Source organism: Pinus tabuliformis, chromosome 8 (genome assembly GCF_031772625.1).
Source record: "Pinus tabuliformis cultivar Carrire ecotype Pingquan chromosome 8, CPIR1, whole genome shotgun sequence".
In the NCBI taxonomy this organism is placed as follows: domain Eukaryota; kingdom Viridiplantae; phylum Streptophyta; class Pinopsida; order Pinales; family Pinaceae; genus Pinus; species Pinus tabuliformis.
The window spans coordinates 691,677,463-691,703,707 of NC_142294.1; positions in this window are offsets into that span (position 1 = coordinate 691,677,463).

Here is a 26,245-nt window from a genome sequence, read left to right on the forward strand (position 1 = left end):
TAGGTCCATGAAATTCTAGAGAAATCAAATGCCAAGTACAAGTAGTGACATGATCAACATCAGGTGCCACACAAGTTTTAGGTGGGTGATAAACCCTGGTTGCATTTGCAAAAGGAACGCTTTACCGGAGCTTATCAGAAACTCAGACTACTCTGATATGGTCCTTACACCATTACCAAGGCTATGGGAGACAATGCATTTGAGCTTAGCATTCCCCCATTCCTTGGCCTACAACCAGTGTTCAATGTGGACAACCTTCAGCCATACCTTCCACCATTATTAAACACATCCGACATTGCAGAACAGCTCACACCCATAGAGTTAAATCCAGATTGCATGGAACAAGTTGCAACTGATCAGATCATGGACACACATATCAAGCACACTCACTAACAGAATATCAAACTGTATCGAGTTGTCAAAGCATGCCAGCTCCTTCACCAAGGCAAGTGTCTCACCAAGGACCAAGTTTAGCAAAAGTTTCCTCATCTCATGGAGGAACTCAACGCAATGGGGAAAATTTCTTCCTAAGGGGGGGGCGGAATGATCTAGGTGGATATTGGTGGCCACCTACCAAATCCACTTGGACACCCACCATTGTTTCTTTTAGCTTTTTATTTTCCTTAATTGTAGCACAGTTTACTATTTTTAGCATTTTTCGGGTCTTGAACTTCCGGAGCTGTTTTGAGACAGTAAACGACATTTTTTAGGAAAACTGGGAGCAACATGGATCCATGTATTGATGTTTCCCTTCCTAAGGTAGTAATTCTCATATAGATCTTTCTAAAAAGATATTGTGCGCATCAAACGAAGATCATATGCCAAAGTTATGACCCCGGGAAGTTGATGTACCAATTTACCCAAACAGGGCCCACAGTTTGGCGTTTCATCTTCTAGGGTTAGGTTTTTGGATGTTTAGGGTTTTCCATTATTTCTCAACAATAAATAGGCCTTCAAGCCTCATTGTAACACAGTTCAGAGGCATGTAGCCACCACATCTCTTCTTAGAGATAAGCTACCATCGCCCTAGCTGGTTTATTTCCATTGCCGTTTGTAAGCATTTTTCAATATTTTACATTAATGAAATGAAGTATTATTTCTGTTGCATCTCTATGTTTATGGTTATCTTTGTGATTTGTTATGTTCCTGTTTAAATCTAGATCAACAGTACAGTCGGACATATGGATCAGCAGATGGAGTTCTCCCTAGTTGATAGGGAGTGTTAAAATTGGCAACTAGGGCCAAACTCCATGTGGGTCATCTTATTTATGGACATTGATATTTTTCTCGGATCCCTCTCATCGAGAGCTGTAGGATTAATATAAAGATAATCTGATTTTGATAAGTACTCATGGAGTTATGAATTTATTTGTGTTATAAGACAATTCATCAAGGTTGGGCAACAACTAAATAACACCCACATGTGCTCAATGTTTTAGTATAAAATGAGATGACTTGAGAGTCATTTCACACACATTTCTCTATTGATTTCTCTCCACTTGTCTTGGGTTTTAGTGGAAGATAAATCTAGTAGTAGAAGCCCTAAATGCAGTCCTAAGGAGGAAGCCCTAAACATGGTTCTAAAGTGGATGCACTAGTCATAGTCATAAGGAGGATGATCTAGCTCTCAACGTAGCTATGGAGGATAGATCACGTTGTCCTGAAGAGGTCATGACACCTAGTTGTAGTTGAGGAAGGATCTATCTATGCTAATCTAAATAAGACTCACGCACATAGTCATGGAGGGTTAGCTGCCCTAGGTAATAAGGGATGACACACCAATCCAATATGCTGTCCTAACTTGGTTGTTAGGAAGGCCAAGGAATTTTTGGACAGTGTGATTTGGAGAAGACATAAGAAGGAGAACTCACATTTTGGAGAGTTGATCTTATGTTCAGGCCGCATGTTGGTAGGAACCTCAGCAAAGGAGAAAAGGCTAGGTCTGTAGCCTTTTCATGACTGTTTTGAGGGCTACACATCCAAGCAAGAGGATTGAGTTGTGTAAGGGATATCGAAGCTACTTGTGAACAGTTTGAGGGTTGTCTTCCTCTGATTTAGGGCAGTGACTGCTATAGCAAGAGATAGAAGCCTATTCTGAAGTAATCAAAGGGCTAGTTGGAGAGTCTTGGGGCTAGGAATTAGCCTTAAGGACAACATGTTGGAGCAGCAAGCTTAGAAGTTAAGACCGCAATTGTAGGAGGCCTTAAGAGCTTATCGGAAGGGCCTAACAAGGATTGTTAGGAAGCCCTAATTAGTTTTCTGCAAACATGTCAGGCCTCAAATCAGTAAGCTAAGGCATGTTGTCAATGAAATCTCTTATAGGTGTTGGATCCTAGATGAGTATCAGTTTGAACCAGATTGTTGGGCATTCTATGGGAGCCAAATTGGTGGTTGTACATAGTGGTATGGTACATGGGACAGCTAGTATTTAGTGCAGAAAATTCATGGTGCTGCTATGGCATGGCAAGGAAAAGTGGGACAACAACTATGACATGGAATCAAAGGCACATGGTATAGTAACAAGCATGGTGAATCATTGACAACAACAAGCATGGTGAACCATGGACAACAAAAAGCATGGCAAGCATGGTTAGGATGGATAGTAGTGGCCAGTATGGTGTGCAAGCACATGAGACATGTTGTATGACAACATGGCAATGGCACATGGGAGAGCAGTGTAGCATAAGGTGCAGAAATATGATGTGTATAGCATGGTCATGAGGTCCAACATTGTGATGATGGGTGCAACATGGTGCATCACGGTAAGGTGCAGCATGATGGGGAGATGCAGCACAATGATAGGTGATGGAGTCACCTTGGATAATCAGTTGAAGTAGTATGTCTTCAATTGATCTCATGTATCATCTTCTTAGAGATGATCTATGCTCTTATCTAGATAATTCAAACTGTTGATTTCTATTGTAAATGTAGTCTCTCTCTCTCTGCTGAACTATTGAAGAACATATAAGAAAAATTGATCAAGGATTTTCCCACATTAGAGTTTGTCACTGGCTAGTGCCACACCTTGTGTCCTCTTGTTTTGACTTCTACGATTTATGTTTATGTTCTATTTGTAGTTTACTTTAATGCTAATGTGATTACTAATTTGGAAAATATATTAAGCTAACTGTGAAAATTGAAATAAATTGCTCTAAGCATAGAACATACCTAAACTTAATATTTTGACTAGAAATAGGCCCACACACAACATCTTTGTGCAATAAATGAGCTTGTTGAAATGGGAGGGTAGTGATTTTCTACGCCGATTAAAAGCTGTGGTCGATGGGATTCTTTTGAGGAGGACAAGTATGGGCACTACAGAAGATAAGGAGTTGAATTGCCTCAGTCAACTCATAAGTGTAGGTTTTCTCTACACAAAAGAATCTCCTAAAGCATGACCTACTATGATGGAAATTGTTAGTACATTGCAAATCATCAAAGAAACTTTTTTGGGAGCTACAGGGATTCCAAAATTTTGATCAAAAATATCACATTTACTAGGCAGTACAAGTACTACTCATAACAACATTGGCAAAGGCCAAAGTTCTTCAAGTTTATTGGAAGGAAGTAGTGGTTAAATAATTGAACTGTGAAGTAATTTGACCCATTTTCAGTTGTTTAACTAAACCATGAAGTAATTTGAGTCATTTGTCATTGGTTCCATCTAGTTCAAGGCTTATTGATCTTCTCTCCTATATGCAACTTATTTGTAGTTCTATTCCCCTCTCCTTTATCTGGCATGTCTATTTTAACTTCTTGGGTCCATGAGCATAAACAATGAAGTGAAATATGCCATAAATGGTGTCTTGTAAATATTTCTACAACTATAAAATCCCCTATGCTTATTTTAGAGAATCTTTATGTATATCAATCTTTGTTCAATATTCTTCTATAGCTATAGTAAAACGCAAATGTTTTGGATATGGATAGAACAAAGGTTTCGTATTTGTTTTAAAGGATTAAAGAACATGTCAACAATTTTGTTTCCACAAGCATTCATGAAACATGAACATGATGAAAAAGATGAAGCTTAGACTATTTTTTATATGTTCCTCCTTTACACCAGCACTATAAAGCCACATTTGTATCAAAAGATCAATTTGTACTATAGATGGTTCTACCTTATTCCCAAAATCGTTATGAATTAGTTTGGACACCTAATTTCCATAGGTGGTACTTATAGGTTGAAATGTGTAGCAGAATTATTATATTTAGTTCAAGATTTGGACTTGAATTAAGTTTTAAAATATTATTGTGACATTGATTTTAAATAGGCCTATTATCTCTAATATGCCATGAAGGTAACTCTTCTGCTTTTCAACACAAGATATGATTTGGAACATGATAAATATGGATTTTAGATGGATTTGGGGGTTTTTTTTGTTTATCAGCATGAACTCTTTCAGGAACGAACAATATGAATAATCCATTTCAGAAATATTCATTTGTTAATATGGAACAAAAGTGCTAAGAATATACACAAGTGAATCAGATTTATGTTTATATCTATAGATTGTACCACAGTAATCTGTTGTTCATTAGGAGTGTTGTATTTGTCAATTGAGAATCTATATGGTCATGATATGAGAAGCATGAACTTCCATTATTTCACTAAGGCTATTCTTGTGTCTACTATGACAAATATTTGGACTCGTTAGCCTCCACACAATATCCCTGTACCTAGAAAAACATAGTTGAAATACTTTTGAGACGTGATTTTAGCATGATTGGTGACTACCATTGGAAAGTTTGCAGGAAACTTTGATTTCCTAGGGTACTACGTAAGTTCTCTACTGAGTTTGGAGATATTTTCCTATTACAGCAAGATTGTTACGTTGAGAGAGCATTTCTAAAGGATTTTCAAGTCATGCTTCATAGTAAGTGTTCTAGTTTTGAATCTCCAGATGTAGAGACATGGTCTGTAAAGCAGCAACACACATGCTTGTATCAGAAATCTATTGCTATCAATAAGAAGTGGTTGTAACATTCGCATATCTTCAGTGATCAAATGGAGAAGACACTTGGAGCCACTGTTGGTATTGAAAGAAACCTGATCTGTGCTTATTAAGGTGTTGGGCACATGATTCTGTTTTCCATTTGTTCAGGCGCAATGAGGAATGTACCTTTAGCATGGACAAATGGGTATGTCATCAAATGTTTAAAGAGAACAAAACCAATAATGAATTCAATCTTTATAAGAGAAAAGTTCATCCATGCATGAAGGTCTTATAATCCTACTCTCAAGATACACCACAACGTAAGAAATTTTGGAGATTCGTATTTGCTTATCTAAATCACAGGATACATTAGGGCTTACTTCTATTTTTTTATTGGAAGAATGCATATATAAACCTTATTTTCCTTATTCGGGATCTATGAAGAACTAAGTCTTTTAATATGACTAAAGCTAATAGTGTGGGAAACTGTAGAAGAAACAACAAAGCATACTTCTTCACAGTATTTCTCCATACAAAGGATACTTACAATTTTTTTCCAGGCATACTATTGTGCCTCATTTGTAAATAAATCTGTCTGTATGTGGCATGAAAACTATCTAATTCTGCCTATATATATAACAACAAGAGCATGAACTGGTTGGAAGTTAGAATTGAGGTGTCCTATGCCCTTTCCATGAGAGCAAAACTCAATTATATAAAGAGCATAAATATCGTTTTGTCATAGTATAAAATCATTTAGAAATACAAGGCACAATATACAGAATTAGAATTAGTTCCTTTCTGTTTTCATCTATAATGCACAGGCTACAGATCTTAAAAGACAATATTTTATTGGGTTTTGTTATATTCTTTCCACGACTAGCACACGTAGTTAACCGGGGGGTTAGAAGGGCGGTGGATGCCCCCTTCATTGCACTGATTGTGTAGCGGGGGAAGTCACAAGGGGTTTGAGGGGTGCAGGTAACCCCACTCTATGGAGTCTCAGGAAAAGCCCCAAGAAATTTTGGTTTTCGACCCTATATTAGGTTGGGCAGACCTACCTATGGTTTTGTGTATGTTTTTCACACGTGGTTTTGGATGTGATGGTTTTCGGCCCACGGTTTTGGACGCGATGGTTTTGGGTCCATGGTATTGGATGCTTCGACATGTATAAATATGTATTGTAATATTTAAAGGAACATAATGAAAACTCAAGCTGGTAGTCTCGATTTTGGGATCTAGGGGAAAATATCTATGTATATGTGTTTTATGTGTTATGCTCTCGCTTTGTTTATTTTCTGTGTTTTCAAATTCTTATGCAGGTAATTTCTATATGAGGTTAAAACCTACATTTGGCATCATAGTTGTTTTGGCTTCAAGGGGATGCCTTTGTTATTGAGGGGTTTCACTCGAGCCTGTGGTAGACCCCATTCAGTGGGAGATTTGTGGGATCAATTTTGGTGGTGAAACTCAAGATGGAGAATTTCTTGGTGGATAAATAGAAGTGGATCGTGGTAGATCCGAGTACTAAACCAACGAGAGTGTCTAATGAAGAATGGAATAAGTTGGATTGGAAGGAAAAGATCACAATACAATTGTGTTCTCAGATTCAGTATTGATGAATGTATCAGGGGAAGCTACAGTGAAGGATTTGTGGGAAAAGTTAGGGAATTTGTACCAATCTAAGTCTTTGGTGAATAAACTATTCCTACGGAGAAAGTTGTATAACCTGAGGATGAAAGATGGAGACTCAACGACGGAGTATATAAATGCGTTTAATACTATGGTAAGTCAATTATCGTCTATTGATATCAAAATTTTGGATGAAGATAAGTGCATTATTTTTTTGTGTTCTCAACCAAATTCGTGGGATAGTCTGGTTATTACAATAGGTAGCAATGCAACTGCCTTGCAGTTTGATGAAATAGTCTCGTCCTTGCTGACACAAGATATGAGACGGAAAAATATGGAGAACCAAAATGGTGATGCCCTTTCCGTACAAGGATGGTCCTAGAATAGAAACAAAAATATGTCATCGAGTGGGAGATCTAAATCTCCAGGAGAACCTGTAAAGGTGGTGTCCTGGAAATGCAGAACAGAAGGGCACTACAAAAGGGACTGTAAATCTAAAGCTCCTGAAAAAGGAAAGGGATCTGATGATGCTCCTTCTGCAGAAACGAAAACCACCTCAGATGAAGGCGGGTATGTGTACTTAGCTTCTTCAAGTACACATGTAGATCATGAGGGTTGATTGACTCAGGTGCATCCTTTCACTTCACTCCCCATAGAGAGTGGTTCTACAAATATGAGAAATATGATGTTGGTGATGCCTTCTTGGGGGATGACAGGAAGGCTAGAATCATTGGTCATGAAAAGTGGAGTTGAAGTTGCAAGGTGGAAGGGTTAGAACACTTCCAGGTGTTCTGCATATTCCCGCATTAGCCAGAAATATGATTTCTATAAGCAAGTTACATGATGCAGGTGTAAAAATAGTGTTCGAGAAGGATACCTACAAGATGGTTTCGGGAGAACTGGTATTGATGCGGGGAGTTCGAATTGGAACTTTGTACAAGCTACAAGGTAGCACTGTTGTTGATGGGTGCAACAATTTCGTGCTTCCTAAATGTGGAGAAGAAAATCTAGTGGTCTTTGGAGAGAAGACGATGTTGTGGCATCAAAGGCTTGGACATATTGGAGAGAAGAGCCTTTGGATACTTCATGGTAAAGGTATGGTAGAAGGTATGACTAATAGATCTTTGGATTTTTATTTCTGTGAAAATATTGTATAGGAGAAGCAGAATCGGGTGAGCTTCCCCTCTAGTGGTAAGAGGGCAAAACAGATATTAGAGCTTGTGCATAGTGATGTGTTTTTACCTGTGAAGGTTCCATCATTGGGAAATTCTATGTAATATGTATCATTTATAGATGACTTCTCAAGGAATACATGGATATACCTCCTTAAAAATAAATCCGAAGTCTTTGATAGGTTTAAAGAATTTAAGGCTCTGGTGGAAAACTAGACAGAGAAGAAGATAAAGGTGCCGAGGACATATAACAGTGGAGAGTTTTGTGGTATAGCAAAATGGAGTTGCAGAAAGAATGAACAAGACATTGATGGAAAGGGCAAGAAGCATGCTTAGTGGTGCCGGGTTAGGACAAGAATTCTAGGTAGAGGCAGTGGAGGCAGCATGTTACCTGGTCAACAGATCACCTTCATTAGCATTGGAGGAAAAGACTCCACAAGAGGTATGGACTAGTAAGAAACCCTCTCTTTCACTTCTGAGGGTATTGGATGTGATGCATATGTACATGTTCCAAAGGAAAAACGAACCAAGTTGGATAGTAAATCTGAAAGGTGCATCTTTATTAGGTATACAAGTGGTTTAAAGGGTTATAAGCTTTGGAACCCAGTAACAAGGAAGGTTGTGTACAGCTGAGATGTGGTGTTCAGAGAGGTGAAATATATTATTAAACATGAATTCCAACCAAAGGAACCTGAGAAATTAGAGTTTGAGCTAAAGGAGGAATCAACAGATGAAGAGCCACAAACTCCGGGTGTGAGAAGATCAGTTCAAGAAAGAAGGTAGCCAGAAAGGTATAGTCCATCTACTTTCTGTTCAAATTTTTCTTTATCTATTACTGATGATGATCCCATAACTGTGAAGGAAGTAGTATATTCAAAGGATGAAAAACTCTAGAAAGTGGCCATGGTTGATGAAATGGAATCATTGCATAAAAATGAGGCTCAGGATCTGGTGGAGTTGTCAGCTGGAAGGAAACCCATTGGAAGCAAATGGGTGTTCAAGAAGAAGACAAACGTAGAAGGAAAGGTGGAGAAATACAAATCTTGGTTGGTAGAAAAAGGTTATTCCCAGGTGTTTGGAATTGATTTTGGTGATATTTTTTCTCCTGTTGGCAAGGTAACTTCTATTAGATTACTTTTATATGTTGCTGCTGCTTTTCATTTTGAGGTGGAATAGATGGATGTGAAGACAACATTTCTTCATAGGGATCTGGAAGAGGAGATCTACATGAAGTAATGTGAAGGCTTTGCAATGAAGGGAAAGAAAGAACTGGTATGAAAGTTAAAGAAGTCTTTGTATGGGTTAAAAAAGTCACCAAGGATGTGGTATCATAAATTTGATACATTTATACGAGGACATGGCTTCACCAGAAGCAAAGCAGGTCATTGTGTGTATTTTAAATTACGTGGTGACCATGTTATTCATCTAGTATTATATGTGGATGATATGTTGCTGGATGGAAATGACAAAGAAATTATCCAGGATTTGAAGACCCATTTGTCCTCCAAATTCAACATGAAAGATCTTGGTGATGCAAACTATATTTTGGGCATGGAAATTAAAAGAGATTAGACAAAGAGGAAGCTATGGTTAAAACAGAGGAAGTATGTCGAGACAATATTGCAGAGGTTTAATATGCAGGATAGTAAACCGGTGAAGGTTCTTATTCCTATAGGTGTAAAGTTATTTGTTGAACAATGTCCCAAGACACAAGAAGAGGAAAAGGACTTGCCCCGTGTTCCATATGCAAGTGTAGTTAGTAGCCTGATGTATGTGATGGTCTATACTAGACCAGACATTGCACATGCAGTGGGAGTATTGAGCAGGTTTATGTCAAAACCAGAGAAGGAGCACTAGACAATAGTGAAGTGGGTTTTCAGGTATTTGTGTGGCACTAGTGATTATGGTTTGTGCTATCAAGGAAGACAAGGATTGGACAGAGTGTTGGATATTTGTCGCTTTGTTGATGCAGACTGTGCGAGAGATCTAGATCTGAGAAGATATACAAGTGGGTATATGTTTAACCTATTTGGAGGTGCACTCACTTGGATGAGTAAGAAACAATCTGTGGTGGCACCATCAACTATAAAGGTAGAATACATGACAGCCACTCATGCAAGAAAGGAAGTAGTTTGGTTGCAAAGATTGTGTTCAAATATGGGGTTAGTACAGGGAGCTATAAGGATAGACTATGACAGCCAAAATGCAATTTTCTTGTTGAAGAACCCTGCATATCATTCAAATACAAAGCACATTGATGTTTAGTATCACTTTGTGAGGGATATGATAGAAGACAAAAAGGTGTTGCTGGTAAAGGTGGACACTTTGAAGAATACTGTAGATGAATTGACAAAATCTATGAGCTCTGAGACGTTCTCTTGGTGTAGAGAAACAATGGGCATTGCAAGGCTCGATAAATGACTAAGGTCTCTTTTGGCCCCTTGTGGAAAGAAAACAACAAGTGAGAGAATGTTTGGTTGTGTTATATTCATTCCACGACTAGCCCACGTAGTTAACTGGGGGCTTAGAAGGGGGGTGGAGCCCCCCCTTCGTTGCGCCAATTAAGTAGTGGGGGGAGTCACAAGGGGTTTGAGGGGTGTAGGTAACCCCACTCTATCGGGTCCGGGGAAATGCCCCTGAAAATGTTGGTTTTGGACCCTATATTAGGTTGGGTGAACCTACCTATGGTTTTGTGCATGTTTTTCGCACATGGTTTTGGACGTGATGGTTTTCGGTCCATGGTTTTGGATGTGATGGTTTTCGTTCCATGGTATTGGATGCTTCAGCATCTATAAATATGTATTGCAACATTGAAAGGAACATAACGAAAAATCAAGCTGGTAGTCCCAATTTTGAGATCCAAGGGAAAATCTCTGTGTATATGTGTTTTATATGTTATGCTCTCACATTGTTTATTTTCTGTGTTTTAGAATTTGTATGCAGGTAATTTCTGTATGGGGTTAAAACCTACAGATCTTTGCTAAAGCATCGGTGTCTATACATGCTCTGGTTTTTTCAGGAAATAATATAACCGAAATCACTAACTAGTTTTCTTAGTTGCACTTTTCAATGTTGTTGAATGGCTATAGTATTTTTGTCACCCGGTTCAATTAACAATAGTGTAATTAAGGAAGGTAAATTCAAGAGGTCCATGGCAATTTAGGCTAAAATATCAGTTAGATAAAAAACTCCTACATGTTCCTACAACGAATTGTACTTTCTAGTCCCATTGACCAATCTTTTTTATCACTCCTTGGACATTATTAAAGTTATATCGTCTTTTATTATCTACCCAGAAAGTATAATGTGATATAGGTTTTGAGGACCCACTCGTTTCCCTTGTGAGATTTACACCAAGTAAACAATAGCTATGCATGTATTTATTAGGATCATGAAGTTTGAGGTGGGATATAATGGAGAACCAAGCCTCTTTTTCATGGGTAGGTAGCCTTATTGGGAAAATCCTTTCCTTATTTTCATGAATATTGACCATTTTAAAATTTCTATGTGCCAATGAGCTTCTTGGAGCTCGTGGACTATTCATTGCTAAAAAATTTATTGCTTGCCTACTCCATTGCAAGCATATATTATGGTTGTACTAAGCATATGGTTGCCCAAGTTGATTAAAAGCCAGAAAAAATGTTGATAGGGGTTAGCATCCCAATAGGAGACTAGCATGGCAAGATAAGGGTGAACTAGAGTTGCAAAACCTTCTCTAACATCATCATGGTTGGAGAAAAAAGAGGTTTCATTTGGTCAAATACAATTCGAAGAATTCTTAAGAATGAACCCAAAAATATTAACATTTTGCAAACAACATATCCAAAGCTTGAAAACCACATTTAATCCTTGTAAATATTATCTTGCAGTAGGGGTCTGAAAGTCCCCTTATATGCATGACACTACTATCATTGAGCTTTGTGTAGGATGGATACATCATCATACTTGTCCGAACTTTCTGGTAGCCCTGCAATGGTATTGGACATATTGGATGTTTTTGGGCCCTCAAAGATGTGAGAAAAAGTATTCATGCATGTTATGCACATTTGAATCCATTTAGGCATCCTCAAGAACTCAGTACTCATAGTTTTAATGGGACAAATGGGTATGGGCCCTCTTGCTAGAGCTGTAAGGTGTGATTCTTTGAGAGGAATAGCTGGTATCATATGGTTGAGAGACACGATTATGAGTCTTGAGGCCTACCATGGTTTGGCAGAGTTGAAACAGAGGGCAGGTGGCATGTGACTCTTGGGCTGCAACAATCTTATTTCCCTGAGGGTCTTTCCTAATAGCTTGAACCAAACCTTCCTCAACACCAATATTTGGATGAGGAACCATATTAAATGGAGGATCTTGAGGGTGTTGAGGTTGTGGGGCATGAGGCTTTCTATTCTGAATTCTCTGGTTAGGACTTTGGCATCTGACATAGGCATTAGGCAAGCTAATCTAAAACATAGAACCTGCTCAAACAAATTTGTGTGTAGAGGTATGTGTGGTTACCATAGTTAGTTCTTATAGCTATTGTAGTGTTTGCTTAGGTGGTTCATTCAACTTATTTTTCCTATTAATAAAATGTTTACTTCACAAATACCAATTGTTTATGTATCCTTTTTGACATTTTTTGTCAATATTTTAAGGTCAAATCTTGTTGGCACTCATCGTATTTTAAATCAAAGGTGCAATGGGATGAAAAATGTGCAAATCCATGACTAGAGAGAGTTTTTCCTTTAGAAATAGAGTTGTTTGTGGCACCTCCTACTCTAAACCCTCAGCCAGTTCATAGGAACAAAATACCTCCAACATATGTGTTTCCTTCATCCACGGACTTATCAATGCTTGGTATACATTTGTATTAATTATGTGATATGTAAGTTTTTATTGGTGAATTCAATACACGACTATATCATGCCTTGTTTCTCCATAGGTTCTTGTAAAACCTCAGTTGACTCCATTAGTGTGATCTAGTATCTGCAAAAACTGCAAGGCCAAGAGATGAAGGCAGTCAGAGAAAGTGAGGTGGAAAGAATTTAAAAGCCTATTTTTTGGGGAGAAGAAGTGAATGATGTTCAACAAGGCTCTAGCCTCTCAAAAACTACCACTAGGATCCAAAAATTAGGTTGTGATCCATAGGTTTGAACCCACATTTGATTAGCTCATAAATGGAAGGTTCTGGTTCCTAATATGGTAAATATATCCTTATTTCAATATTTAACTAAAATTGAGCTACCCAAATCAACATACTTTCAATAGAATACAGATTATCACTCTACAGATCCAAGTTAGAAAGCACCCATCCATCGTTTCTAACAATGTATGTAATTGAAAGTTAGATTGTTAAACTATACATATTTACTTATATTCCACCTTTCTTGACAAGTCAGCTCAATTAAATTGGCTCAAATTACACTGACTGGTTGTTAGATGGTTCCTCTTCTAACAACGTTAAGACAACTCTTCATGTTGGTATAAACTGCTTCAAATATAGATGTGTGCCCCTTTTAATTCTCCATTCAATTTCCAATTTACATTGCTAGTTTTGCTCTTCCTAATAGCCCTAATAGTCTCTCTTTGAAAACTATTCTCACAATCCACCCTACAATTCGTGCTACTTATTATACCATCAGTTTCTGACAATTTCCTTATCCCTAAAATCCTATGGCTCAAATGCGATGACTCACAATATCAAAGGTATAGTCAGTAGTTTCGACCTATAAATCTGACTTTGCAATGTTTAAAGTCTCTACAAACTCATCACTTCATGCCTCAAAACTTGCACTTGTTTTGCCACTCCGTTCAGAACCAAAGCATCCATGAATAATTATTCTTTCACTAGGGAAACCACAATTGAAATTGATTTGATTACAATCATAGGAATTTGCAAGTTCAACCACTTTTACAAGGTTGACATGTGACTCCCACCAATTTGAAGAACTATAGGATGTTGCATTTTGTGGATTTCCAAAAACTTATCCAAGTTGTGATATTGGTGAACAATAGTCTCTACCACAACCATTTTAGTATAAAGCCAGGCATGGTGAGAGATGAGAGGTGTAAGGGTCCTATAATGATTATCAGTCCAATCCATCATTGGTTCTACATGAGACCATCAACAATGTATTTTTTGATACAATATTTGTTTCATTTTCACACTGGTTTTCTCCTCATCTACAATTATATTGTTTAAGATTCTAAGATGCAAGGTATTTTGACTTGTTATATTGTTATGTTTTTTTTGAAATTATGAATCAAATTCTACATTCAAGGGTCTAGAGGCACAATTTAATCATGAGTTTCTTTTTTGAATGTTGTACAGTAATACTGTCAAGGAATATTTTTTATGTCCAATTAGAAGGTTTAGTTCCTTCTCTCAATGAGGAAGGTGGCTTCAATGTTTGCACCGATTCTAGAATGCTACAACATTGTCAATTCGATTCTCCCTATTTCTTTTATTCTCAGGTTCTATCCTTCATTACAAAAAGTTATATAAGACTAGTTTCATTTCTAAGGGCTCTTCATGGGCTTCTATGACAAAAGCATGGATGCCAGTGCCTGATTGTATGAGATTTTTTTCTCTCTATTGTTATGATCTAGATTATCAAGGAAACTTGTTAGGGGTTCCACTTTATGTCTCTACATGGACCTATAACATTTCCCTCACTAGAGGATCAAATTGAACATTCTGTGAGCTCTTTGATTATGCTTTGAAACTCTCAAAGGAAAATTACCAAAGGGGTATCAGTTGACCACAAGTGTTAGCAAGTGAAAAAAAATGGTCTGTCAAATATGTCACCTTGGTTGAAGTCAAGATTGATTGATTTCCTTTTCCTTGATTGTTTTTATCCATAACAAGGTTTTTTATTCTTCAATCCAGAAGAGAATTGTCACTTGTATGCTTAATCCAATGTGACTTCTATAAACTAAGAATAAACGATGAAATAACAACTCAATATATATATGAATCAAAGAGACGAGCTTCTTCATCATGGTGCATAGTGATGACAATATCACCTGGTATTCTATGCACATTCATGGGATTTTGAGGCACGGTAGTGTGGGAGGTACAATAGCAGTAGATATGTAGGCAGTATTACAAGGTGCATATTTGCAATAACCTTAGGTTTATTCCAATTTTAACTGGTGTCATAAATTTAGAACAATACATGCTTTTCTTTCTTTATAATAGCTTCTATTTTTATCGTTAAGTATATTGTTGTTCTATTTTATTTACAATGCTTTTCATGTGAAATATTCCAAGAATAGATGGGGTGTAGATCCTTAGAATAGAGATATGAATGCATACTTGCACTCCCTATAAATGGGCACACCTTCCTAGGAATGGTTCTCTGATGTAGATTAGGGTGCACTCCTCTAGGACAGATTTCGACCATGTTATAGCACAATTTACCACTCTTGGTATATATGATGCTTTGTTTATGGCCTAGGGAAACCCCTCCTTCCAGACTTGGTCCAAATATATAAAAAATAGTGTTTTATTACCTATATGCTACTTTGCCCTGAGATAAAAGCGTGGACACATGAGTCAGTCAACACCCAACCTGCATATATGTATTAAAACACTTAAGAAATTAAATTTCCTTAATTTTGGGTAGAGTTCATGGGTTTTACCTGTTGATTACCTCCTATTGCCCATGGCGCAACTATTTCCCAACTAAAAAACTAATTGTTAGAGGTATAAATAGACCTCTATGGGAAGGCCTTAAGGAGAGGAGAAGAGATGGAGTTATTATACTGAGATTATCCCTGACAGAGTCTCATGAATCTCTATGCCTCATGCACTTCCCCAAGCTTCAGGAAACCCTTGTTTCCTTGATTATAGATATCCTTCCTTTTTCTTGAGATATGATGGTGCTAGTGATGGAAGAAGATTGTTGAAGGCTGGGATAGGACGAATCCGGAGGACAGTTCTGCTTGGAGCCAGTGAAAGACTCAGGTGAATTCTCTCCATGTTATTTATAGATTACTACAATAAAAAATGTTGTCTTGTTTCCGAAATTAACTATGTCTATGCATCAAATTACGTTTTAAATCATATATGAATGTCTTTTTGATGTATGATAAATCATTTGTTTATATGATATAAAGTAAATCTTGTGAATATGATTTACTTCTATACTGCTATGTATGTTCGAATTGAATGATTTTCAGGTTTGAAGACCCTCAGGAGTTGCAGAGGGTCTGAACCCTGTAGGGTCTACTCGAACGAAGGAAATCCAAGTATGGTCACTCTTACATAGTTTGATAATATAACCATATTGCCTAAGTTGTTTGAGTATTTCTTATTGTAATTTTCCTCTGCTCTATTGGGGTTCTCACCCAAAGCCCTAGGGTGCTTTCACCCGAAACAGACCACAACATCTCATCTATAAAGAAGATCATCTAGATGGATTATTGCTAATTCGTTGACAGTCTACTAGGATTTGTGCCATTGTTGTGTATTATTTTTCTTTTACTATTAAATGCAGATGAAATATTAAGTGTTCAGATATGTGTGTACCTGCTATTCATATGGCCCCATTTTTGAGGGGGTTGCCCAGACACTCCTTTGGGGAAATGTCTCTTGACACTCGGGAACAATTTTTAAAGTTTAATGTTTTCCAAGGTGCAATGCACATCTAGAGTCTGGGAAATGTGGGGGCATCCACCCTGAGGGATGTGTCCCTTTGCAACATTGAACTTAACCTCTCAAATGAAATTTCTTGTTATCCTTCTAATTTGGCCTTTGTACACATCCCACTCTGCTTTGAGCCAGTGCTTGTGGCTTAATTATTTTATTGTTTTCTAGTTGTTCTAAGGTGTCTTTTTGTTATTTCTTGTCATTTGTTGCTTCTTTGAAAATTGTCATGTGACATGAATTTGATATATTCTCTTTACAAGAACATAATGGAGTTCCCTTGTTTGCATATTTTTATCTCTATTTCTACTGTAAAACATTATACATGGAAGGCATCAATGCCCCTCATACTAATATATGTGGATGTGTGCATTGATTTCCTATTTCAGGCTTTTCAACTTTCTTTCTCAGCTATGGATCATATTTGCTAAATATTGTGATTCAAATTCCATGCAAATTCCTATTAGTTTTCAATATAGGCATCTAGGGAGTGAGCACGAGTCTCAACAATTCGCCAGAGGATGAGGGAAGAACATGAATAGTCAGCTTTCTTGAGCTAATCTAGCCAGCAGTGGCATGCCTGATACACAGAATGCCATTCATGAGTCCATGTTGACTGCAAGTGCTGAGAATTTTAATTATGGACAGATATATGTCATGGTAGCAAGTTCTTCCACAAGTAATGTATCAACTGATCCTCCTAGGTATCTCACTGCAGTGAGTAGGAGAGCACTTAACTCCCCTCTTGAAGAATCTTCCTTTCCTCCCCTTCCTGGGGCATTAGAAAATGATTTGCATAAATCTAGAAACATAGGAAACGAATAGTTTTTTTGTCCAATTAGAAGGTTGAGTTCCTTCTCTCAATGATGAAGGTGGTTTCAATGTTGTGCACCAATTCTGGAATTCTACAACATTTTCAATTCGATTCTCCCTATTTCTTTTATTCTCAGGTTCTATCCTTCATTCCCAAAATGTGATACAAGGCTAGCTTCATTTCTAAGGGCTCTTCATGGGCTTCTCGGGCAAAATCATGGATACCAATGCCTCCTTGTATGAGAATTTTTTTTCTCCCTATCGTTATGATCGAGATTAGCAAGGAGACTTGTTGGGGTTCTCCTTTATGTATCTACATGGACCTATAACATTTCCCTCACCGAAGGATAAAATTGAACATTGTGTGGGTTCTTTGATTATGCGCTGAAACTCTTAAAGGAAAATTACCAAAGGGGTATCAGCTGACCACAAGTGTTAGCAAGTGAAAAAAAAATGGTCTGTCAAATATGTCACCTCCCTTGAAAGAAAGATTGATTGATTTCCTTTCCCTTCAATGTTTTTATGGATAATAAGGTTTTCTATGCTTCAACCTAGAAGAGAATTGTCACTTTTGTGCTTCAGCCAATGTGACTCTTCTATAAACTGAGAATATATGCTAAAATAACATTGATCAAATTCTTCTAAAACTTTTACAATGCATTATAACACCTGATGTCAAATCATGGAAATGTATGTAATCATGTTAGTTATCAGGAAGCTTCTCCCCGGTTGACCATAAAGGTTGTAAAAAACCACAGATGGTATAGCTCGAATGTCCCCATACTAATAATTGAGTTGTCAAATTTTTATTTAAGTCCAAGAGTATATACGAAGTGAATAGTCCTCGATTTTTTGGTAATTGATCTTCAGGTTTGACTCTTCTATAGAAAATAACATAAGCATTAAATGTTTTTATCCCATCTTCACTAATAGAAGAAATGTGGTTGTCATCAGAGTTATACCACTAGTTCTCCTCTATTAAATTTACATATGCTATTTAATGATCACCCACTGTACTTCAATAAAGGTTACTCACTGCATATAGCTCATAGATATTGGACTAGCAATGCCCTTTCTTCCCATCGACAATTTTTTAGGTCGAGATCAACTCTAGTTTTTTTTCATAAACTGACAATATAAAAACATTTTAATGTGAACAAGTAGTAGGTGTTTAACATAAACCTAATTTTCTAATTAATATAGAAATTGAAGAAAGTTCACTTACAAAAATCCATTTTAACTCATAAAAGTCTCATTAAATCTTATTTCCATAGATATAATTTAGAAGAGAGAATTACGATGAAGAATATATAGCATAGCCAAACTAAGTTTTAATATAACCCAGTATCCCATAAAATAGCTTTCCTCCAATGGAAAGGTCTAGAGAAGATATTGCCAAATTGTTGGGCATTAGTGAAGATTGTAAGTGTCGGCCAGACTTACGATCCTAGAAAGTGTGGTTAAGTCCTCTTTCTCATCACACCATACATGAAGCATTAATGGGTCTGGTTCTATCATGTCTATGCTTGCTAGCTACTCCTTCAACTGGGAAATGCCATTCAAATTCCCCAAAGCATAGATACTCAAGGTGATAGCATTAATTTTCCTTGATAGTTTGATTCTCGATGTCCATAAACATCAAGAAATCTTCTTCTTAGTGGTACCGCTATTGAGGCTCACCTATTGCAAGGGTTCTATTAAGTGTCTGTTATGTTTATTATTTCAAGGAAGACATGCATATACATGTGTACTAAGATCATTTTTCTGGAATGTTCTTGAAATGTAAATCGATCGACTAGATTCAGATTCAAATGGGTCATTCTATTTTTAAACACCCTTGTCTTAAGAGGAATTTGAGACCTAAACTTGGAACTGAGACGAGAAACATTGTAGCAATTCGAAGACAAAAAAATATGAATTACTATTAATGCCAAGGTCTCAATTAATGTCTGGATCACATTAGATTCCATCATTCCATATTATAAGAAAATAAACATTTTTCTATCCTTTCTAAATTCTCTTGAGGATAGAGAAACCATGAAGAGTGAAATCAAATGCTTTGTAAATGATATCCTTCAGAGACAAGAGGCCATTGATACCAAAGATATTCTCAGCAAAGAGAATCCAATGTCTAATCACAATTTTCCACATCATATTCCCACTGATTGCTCTAACCCTCTACTTTGTATCCAACACTAATCCTCTGGTCTTCACTGTAAATAATGATTTTACTTGTTTTTCCATAGAGAGAGCACAACATCTATCACTTTTGGAACTTCACATTTGAATCAATCTCCTCAATTTTGTTCATGGAATTGGTGGTAGATGGTTGTTTTATATCTTATCTGCAATTTATTCTTAACTCTTGCATTAAGCATTTGTGGGATTAACTCTAAACTGAATTAAGCCATGGGACTACAAATTCTCTACAAATCTTGGTTGTAATAATCTTTTCTTCTTACATTTTTCTCAGTATTATTTCCATTGTGTGTGTGTGTGTTGTATACATGCAAATATAAGAAATAACACTTTTTCTTCAATCCAAAAGTACTTTCATATTTTTAAATGTTGGTTTACAATCTACTATCATTGCTATTAGTCTACATTTAGTAATTGACAGGTAAAATTCTGGTATCAAGCCTCTGCTGCTACAAGTTGAAAGGAAAACTGGTCCTGAATATAATTTGGGATAATATATCTCTTAGAGATCATTTTTTCCATAGTTTGTTTCATTATTTCTAGACACATGAAATGTCCAGGCAACAGTTGAAGTTTGAAATTCATAACAATATAGTGGTTTTGGTTATTTAAAAAATATGGCATTTTCACAAGTCTCACTTCATTTTTGTGACTTAGCTAACTTAAAATCATTTGGAAACATTGTATCTCTTTGCAGGAAGACCTGGGAAGGTCTACAACAAATTTTGGACATTTTTCGAGAACGCAAAATAGAGCTGCTCATGATAGTGAAATTGATCAAATAGCTCCTTATGCTAAGGTATGTTTTGGACATTTGCAAGATGCTTTTCTATCTCCTTTTCTTGCATTTGAAGAAGCAATATTTGAAGGCATGTACTCTTGTTCTTCAACTCCAGGTCTTACGAAAGTCTCGGGCCTTGGCATATAATATTCACAAACATTTGCATCAACAGTAGGTTTATCTCTTTCAAGAAATCCAACACCATATCCTCAGCTGGTCAAGGCAGGGTTAGCTAGTCTTTTCTCAACTAGAAAGGTGGGAAATTTTGGGTTACCTGACAATGAAAGAATTTAACCATGACTTATTTAATGCATTTTATTCTTATTTCACAATGTTGGCTACTACTTTTTCAAGTGTTACTTTATCCTCCAATGAAATAACTTCCATTAGCAAGAAAAACCATGCTAAGTCACAAATACCACATGAAATTTTAGAAACTTAAAAAAACCATTTTCATAACCAAGTTTCTTTAAACGAAAATCCATATTTTTCATATCCCACAAAATCACAAACTAAATAAGGCACGTCATGTATTTTGATAAAGGAACAACGACAATCCTTCTATGGCTTCAATTAAAATAGTAGAGTATTGGAAAACATGAACATGACCTCAATGACTTCCAAAGATCAAGTTATAGGTACCCACTTACATAAAAAGTATGCATCTATTACACCTAAGTTGTATGTTGTCACATTAGTTGTTGGGATTCCCAATGGGAATTGCTCAAATGGAAAATATCAGAGTCTACATATTTCAAATGTATGTACTCCTAATTTTGGTTTGAGTTGTTATCCAATTAATCTAAGTATTTTGCAACCCATGATGGCCAACTTTGTTGCACCTGGTACTTTGGCTCCCACATTTGACAATATTGTTGCAGCTGCTAGCATGGATTCAAGATTTTCTCCTGGTAGCCTACTTGGAGGAACATCAAGAATCAACATAGATCTACAGAACTTATATAGATTAAGTGAGAAAATGGGAGTTGGAATTTAGATGCCAATCATGGATCCAATAAGCATGAAACAATTGCATAGAACTGCAGAATATGCTGCATGAATGGCCACAACATTGAATGATCATTCTATATTAAGGAAATACATGGATGCCTCTTATCTTGATTTCCTTCAGTTATAGAAATTCTGCTTAACTTCTTTGCTTGCTCAACAACAGTTGCAATATGGTGTGCCATATTTTGCAAAAGGTTGTCCAAGATGTTATGCCAATCCTTCCTTTGGCTTTTCCATGCTATATCCATCTACATAATTGGAAGTCTTGTGCTTCCTAGTTCTCTTATGGCATCTATAACTTCACCTATTCGGCATAATGAATGAAGCCATCGTTATTCCTCTCGTTGGAAGAGTTCATCCGCGGGAGCTTGGCATTCCCTAAAGCCATTTATATGCAAAAATGCCATTGACATTTAATATCATACTAAAATTTTACTACTTCTTGATATTTAGCTTGAAATGGTTCGTAAAACCTTTAGAACTTACAGTAACAAAAGAACTTTTCATGCATTCCCTGAAGACATTTATATGCAGAAATTCCATTGACATTAACCATCATAATTTGTGATTTTGGCATATTGGAGCTCTTGGCACAAGCAAAAATTCACTTAGCCAAGTCAAATGAGCTATGAAAAGCTCCTAAAACAAAAGTGCAACTGCATGCTGAAAGGGAGCGTGAGGAGATGGATTCAAAAGCTGAATCCCATGTGCAACAACAAGATATAAACAAGATGGCTCTTCTAGAGTCAAAGAAACAATAGAGGGTTGTTGCATAGAGGAGGATGGCACATTCCCTTCTATAATGGGTGTTGCGGGAAGATAAATATAAAAATCATATGGAAACACTTTATGCAATAATATGTCTAAGAGTTGAAATTGCAGAGGAGAAGAGTTTGGGTATTTTAGAGGTTGAAAAAAATCGTTCACATGCAATAGTTATGCAAGCAAGAAAGGTTACCAATTTTGTCTGTATTCATAGGGAAATGGTGATTAAAAATTTGAAGGAGAAGTTGGAAAATTGATTGCAAAGGGTATGTGCAGGGTGTATTGATTTCAACATTTTTTTTCTTTTTAGTTGCCTGCAACTCATTTGTCCCAATTTAACACTTACATAGGTAAAACACAAAAGAGTAGAACTTCTAATGCAAATAGGAAGATGTGGAGGCATCAATAATATCAATCACCACAAAATGTACAAGTGTGGGGACTATCTCTCAAGAATGTTGACCAGTTCATAGTACAACTTATAAGGGAATTCAAATTTTGATTTTAGAAAAGCTGATAGACTGATGTAACACTATTTTTTGTTTTATGAAACTTACTGAGTTCTTGTTTTATAGGGTTTGGAGGCAGTTCCTAAATTCAAGATGTACAATGTATGCTTTAGCATGGGAGTTTGTTGCATGTTAAATCAATCATTCCTGTGTTAATTCAGTTCCATTTCATCAACTTGTAGATCACATATAGTCAACTTCCACATTACAGGTTGTGAAAGCACTTCTAGTTCACATTGAGTGAGTTTTTGGTGTCATAAGCAAGTCAGTCTAATGTTGTGTAGACATATCATTTTCTTAATCAGTTATCTCTAGGACATGAAAAAATGTCGTCAATTGAAAATAGAGCTACAAAGATGTTTGTTTCTCAAGTGTTAGTTAAAGGTACAACTAGAGGTCAATGTGTTGAAGGAAAGGAATTGTTAAGGTATCCACTACATGCCTTTTTGTGTGCCTATATGATTTGGAGTCATCTTGAGGTTGTATTCAATGGTAGAGAATACCACGAAATTGCACTTGTACAAGAAACAACTAGGCTTGTTTTAGAGTCTGAATCCTTAATCACTATTATATTAGATGGGATTTCTTCTAGCTCTCTGTCAAGACTTTCTTCTCCAGATGCAACAACTAATGATTTGGGTTCTAAAGAACCTTAGACTTTAAGTCAAAAACTGCCATTTGTAGCACAATTGGCTACATTTCATGTTGCCTGGTTCTCTTACTTATATCAGTTTGTGTTGTGGAAAGTAAAGGATGCAAAATCCGCTGAAGAGGATTTAATTAGAGTGGCATGCCAGTTTGAAGTTTCAATGCTATAGAAGCGCAAGATAACATCAAGAGATGAGGATAATGTTAGTCATGGCTGAAAGGCCATTCGCAAGAAGGTCTGAATTACTACTTTATATTCACATGCACTTGATATTCCCCTGTTCATATTAATTGAGTGTATAATTATGATTATTCATCTATGAGGATGCACATGAGTGACTAAAATGCACAAAACTTTTCGATCTTAATATTTTTTTATTTTGCTCTATTTTTTATGAAGATTTTTGTCACCTTTAATGAGATGATCTTGTTGGCAGATACATAAGGAAGATATCTACAACTTTACTAGAAGGATTTGCAGGGTGTATTTATATATATCAATTGGTTTTCATGTAGTTGGGATTGTAAAAGACACTATATACTATTAGTACACCTTAGTAATTCAAGGTTTTTGGATCTCTATTGAAGATGGTTTTGGATAAGTAACACACCTCTTCAAATGGTCTTTTTTATTTTATTTACCATTAATTAATCCTATAAACACAGGTTAATACCTTTGCTTAGTATGGAATACCTACTTCAATATCAATAGGTTTTCTTTTGTGTTATTAAAACCCAATTTGAGTCTAAAGTCTCATCATTACATGCATTTTATAGGTTCCAAAATATCAACAACTTTTGCAAGAAAGGGTTCTTCATTTGAGTGGAAGTGATGGAACAACAAGGATGAAAATGGCATTATCAAATGCATGAGCTAAATTTATGGAATAAAAGGAGAATGGAGCTCTACCAATGCCATCTCATAGTCCCTTTGATGTCCAAAATAGTGATAATGGAAAACCAAAGAAGGTTTCTCAGTCATTATTTAAAAGCACTTCAGAACCAGAAACTTCCTCAAGCACTAAGTCTAACTCTAACAATATAGATTGGGAGCTACACTTGAGGAAAAATGTTAAATGAGAATGATGGTTAATGATATTATTCATGATAGAGATAGATAATTAGTTGATATTATCTATGGAATAAATAAAAGTTATGATAAAATTAAGATGAGGATAATTAGAATCTACTGAAAGGTAAGACTTGACCCTCTTTTTGATGAAGTAAGTAGATAATTTAGTTCCTTCACATATGTTTTGCAAGCATAGGTTAAATGAACAATGGAGAAATATTTTTGGAATGGTGTTGAAGAGTCCCTTGTGTAGGATAATCCTGATTACATTTGGTTTGTCAAACTTGTGAAAGAAGTTAGGGATGAGATTCTTTCAATGATTCCTAAAATTTGGAAACAAGAACTCCTTGAAAGCATCGATGTGGAGCTCTTGTATGCTATTTATTTGAAAGTGATAATGGATATGTGGCATTGTATTGATGTGGATTTTGATTGACTTCCATATTTTCTTTTTTATCTAGATAGTGGAGTCAGGAAGCCAAGACATTGAGTATCTTAGCAAGCTTTTGGGTTATTCATTAGGTGTTGTATTGAAGCTTGATATTCCAAAACATGATGAGTTAAAAGCATCCGATGAATTTTTCTTTCATGAATTATCTTAGATAGTGGTTGGAATAGACAAAAAATTCAAACTGTTCCTTTGCATCTTCATTGGTGAAGGGCCTTAATTTTAAATATTTTCTACCCAAGATATCAAAACAAGAAAAATATTGATATTGTAGAAATTGTTTGAGGACCTCATTGAAGTTAATCTTTCTAATGTCCTACTTGATTGATACCTTCTCATATGTCAAAAAGGCTTTAAGTATGAATTGATATGTTCCTAAAATAAATCAGATTCAAATTTTATAAAATTAAAAGATAAAAACAAATATCAATCCCTTCGTTTGATTGTTACTTGACTCTGTTGCGGGAAAGTTACAGTAAATGTGATTGGAAAAAGGATGGGGAGACAATCTAGAACATGTCTTGGATATGATTCATTTTTTTTTAGAGATCCTTCAAGCACCTGAGCCATCAACTTTGGAAATGTTTCTAGTAGGGTCTTGTATGGTTTTTAATGTTGTTATTCTTTTACTTCATGGTTATTTTGGGCGAACAAATGTTTTAGGAATGGTAGACATGACATTGGTGGACAAGTAAACATACTTTTTATAATTGAAATGTCCATTCCATGATATACTCTCTTTATTGTTTGATTGTATTTTGGACGTTTATTTTGATTTTCTTAGGTATTTTAGCTATGAAATTGAAAATACTTGGTATCTTGTCTGTTAAACAACAATGAAGCTTGAAGATGAAATTAGTATTACACGATAATGATTGGAATATTTGTAGCTATTTTTTGTTAAAAGATTTTCATGGCCATCAGAAAAGTTTACTTTCATGTTGCTATATGAGCACATGTTGTTTATACACTTGACCAAGTTCATATGATAGAAAATTAAATGTTGTTACGAATAAAATGATAAATATTAAACATCACACCTCAAAATATTTGTTTTCACAAGTTATCTACAACTTGAGCTTTTTAGCATGTAACTTAGTTGACATGATTGTGCTTAAGATTTCTTTGAAAGTTGAATATTGAGTTACTAAGGTGTTTTTTTTTATGGTGACATTTTATTTTCTTTATTTGCACAAGTCATCTGACCACATTATAGTGACCACTATCACCCAACTGAAGAAAACTTGTTCGAGTTTCTTAATTTTATGGGGGACAAATGGATTTGAAATTAATAATGTTGAGAAATATGTCGTATAAACTCTTTAGAGTCTACTTTAGTTTATATTTTCGTGTTCGTTGTCTTTCATGTCTTACACTCTGCATTGTATCTTCTTTTGTTTTCAGAAAATGAACTCAGTATTGATGGTAAGAAGCAGGAATTGAAGAGAGAGGAGAGCAATAACACTGGAGTGACAAATGCAAAGAGAGAGAGGGAAGAGATCTGGTCTGGCGATACCCTTAGAGCCAATATCCCGCATAAGACACACACATAGAGACTAATGGTCAAGTCTTCAAAGTTGGTGAATTCACCTGCAATGCCTTGGAAACACAATGATAATGTTTTGA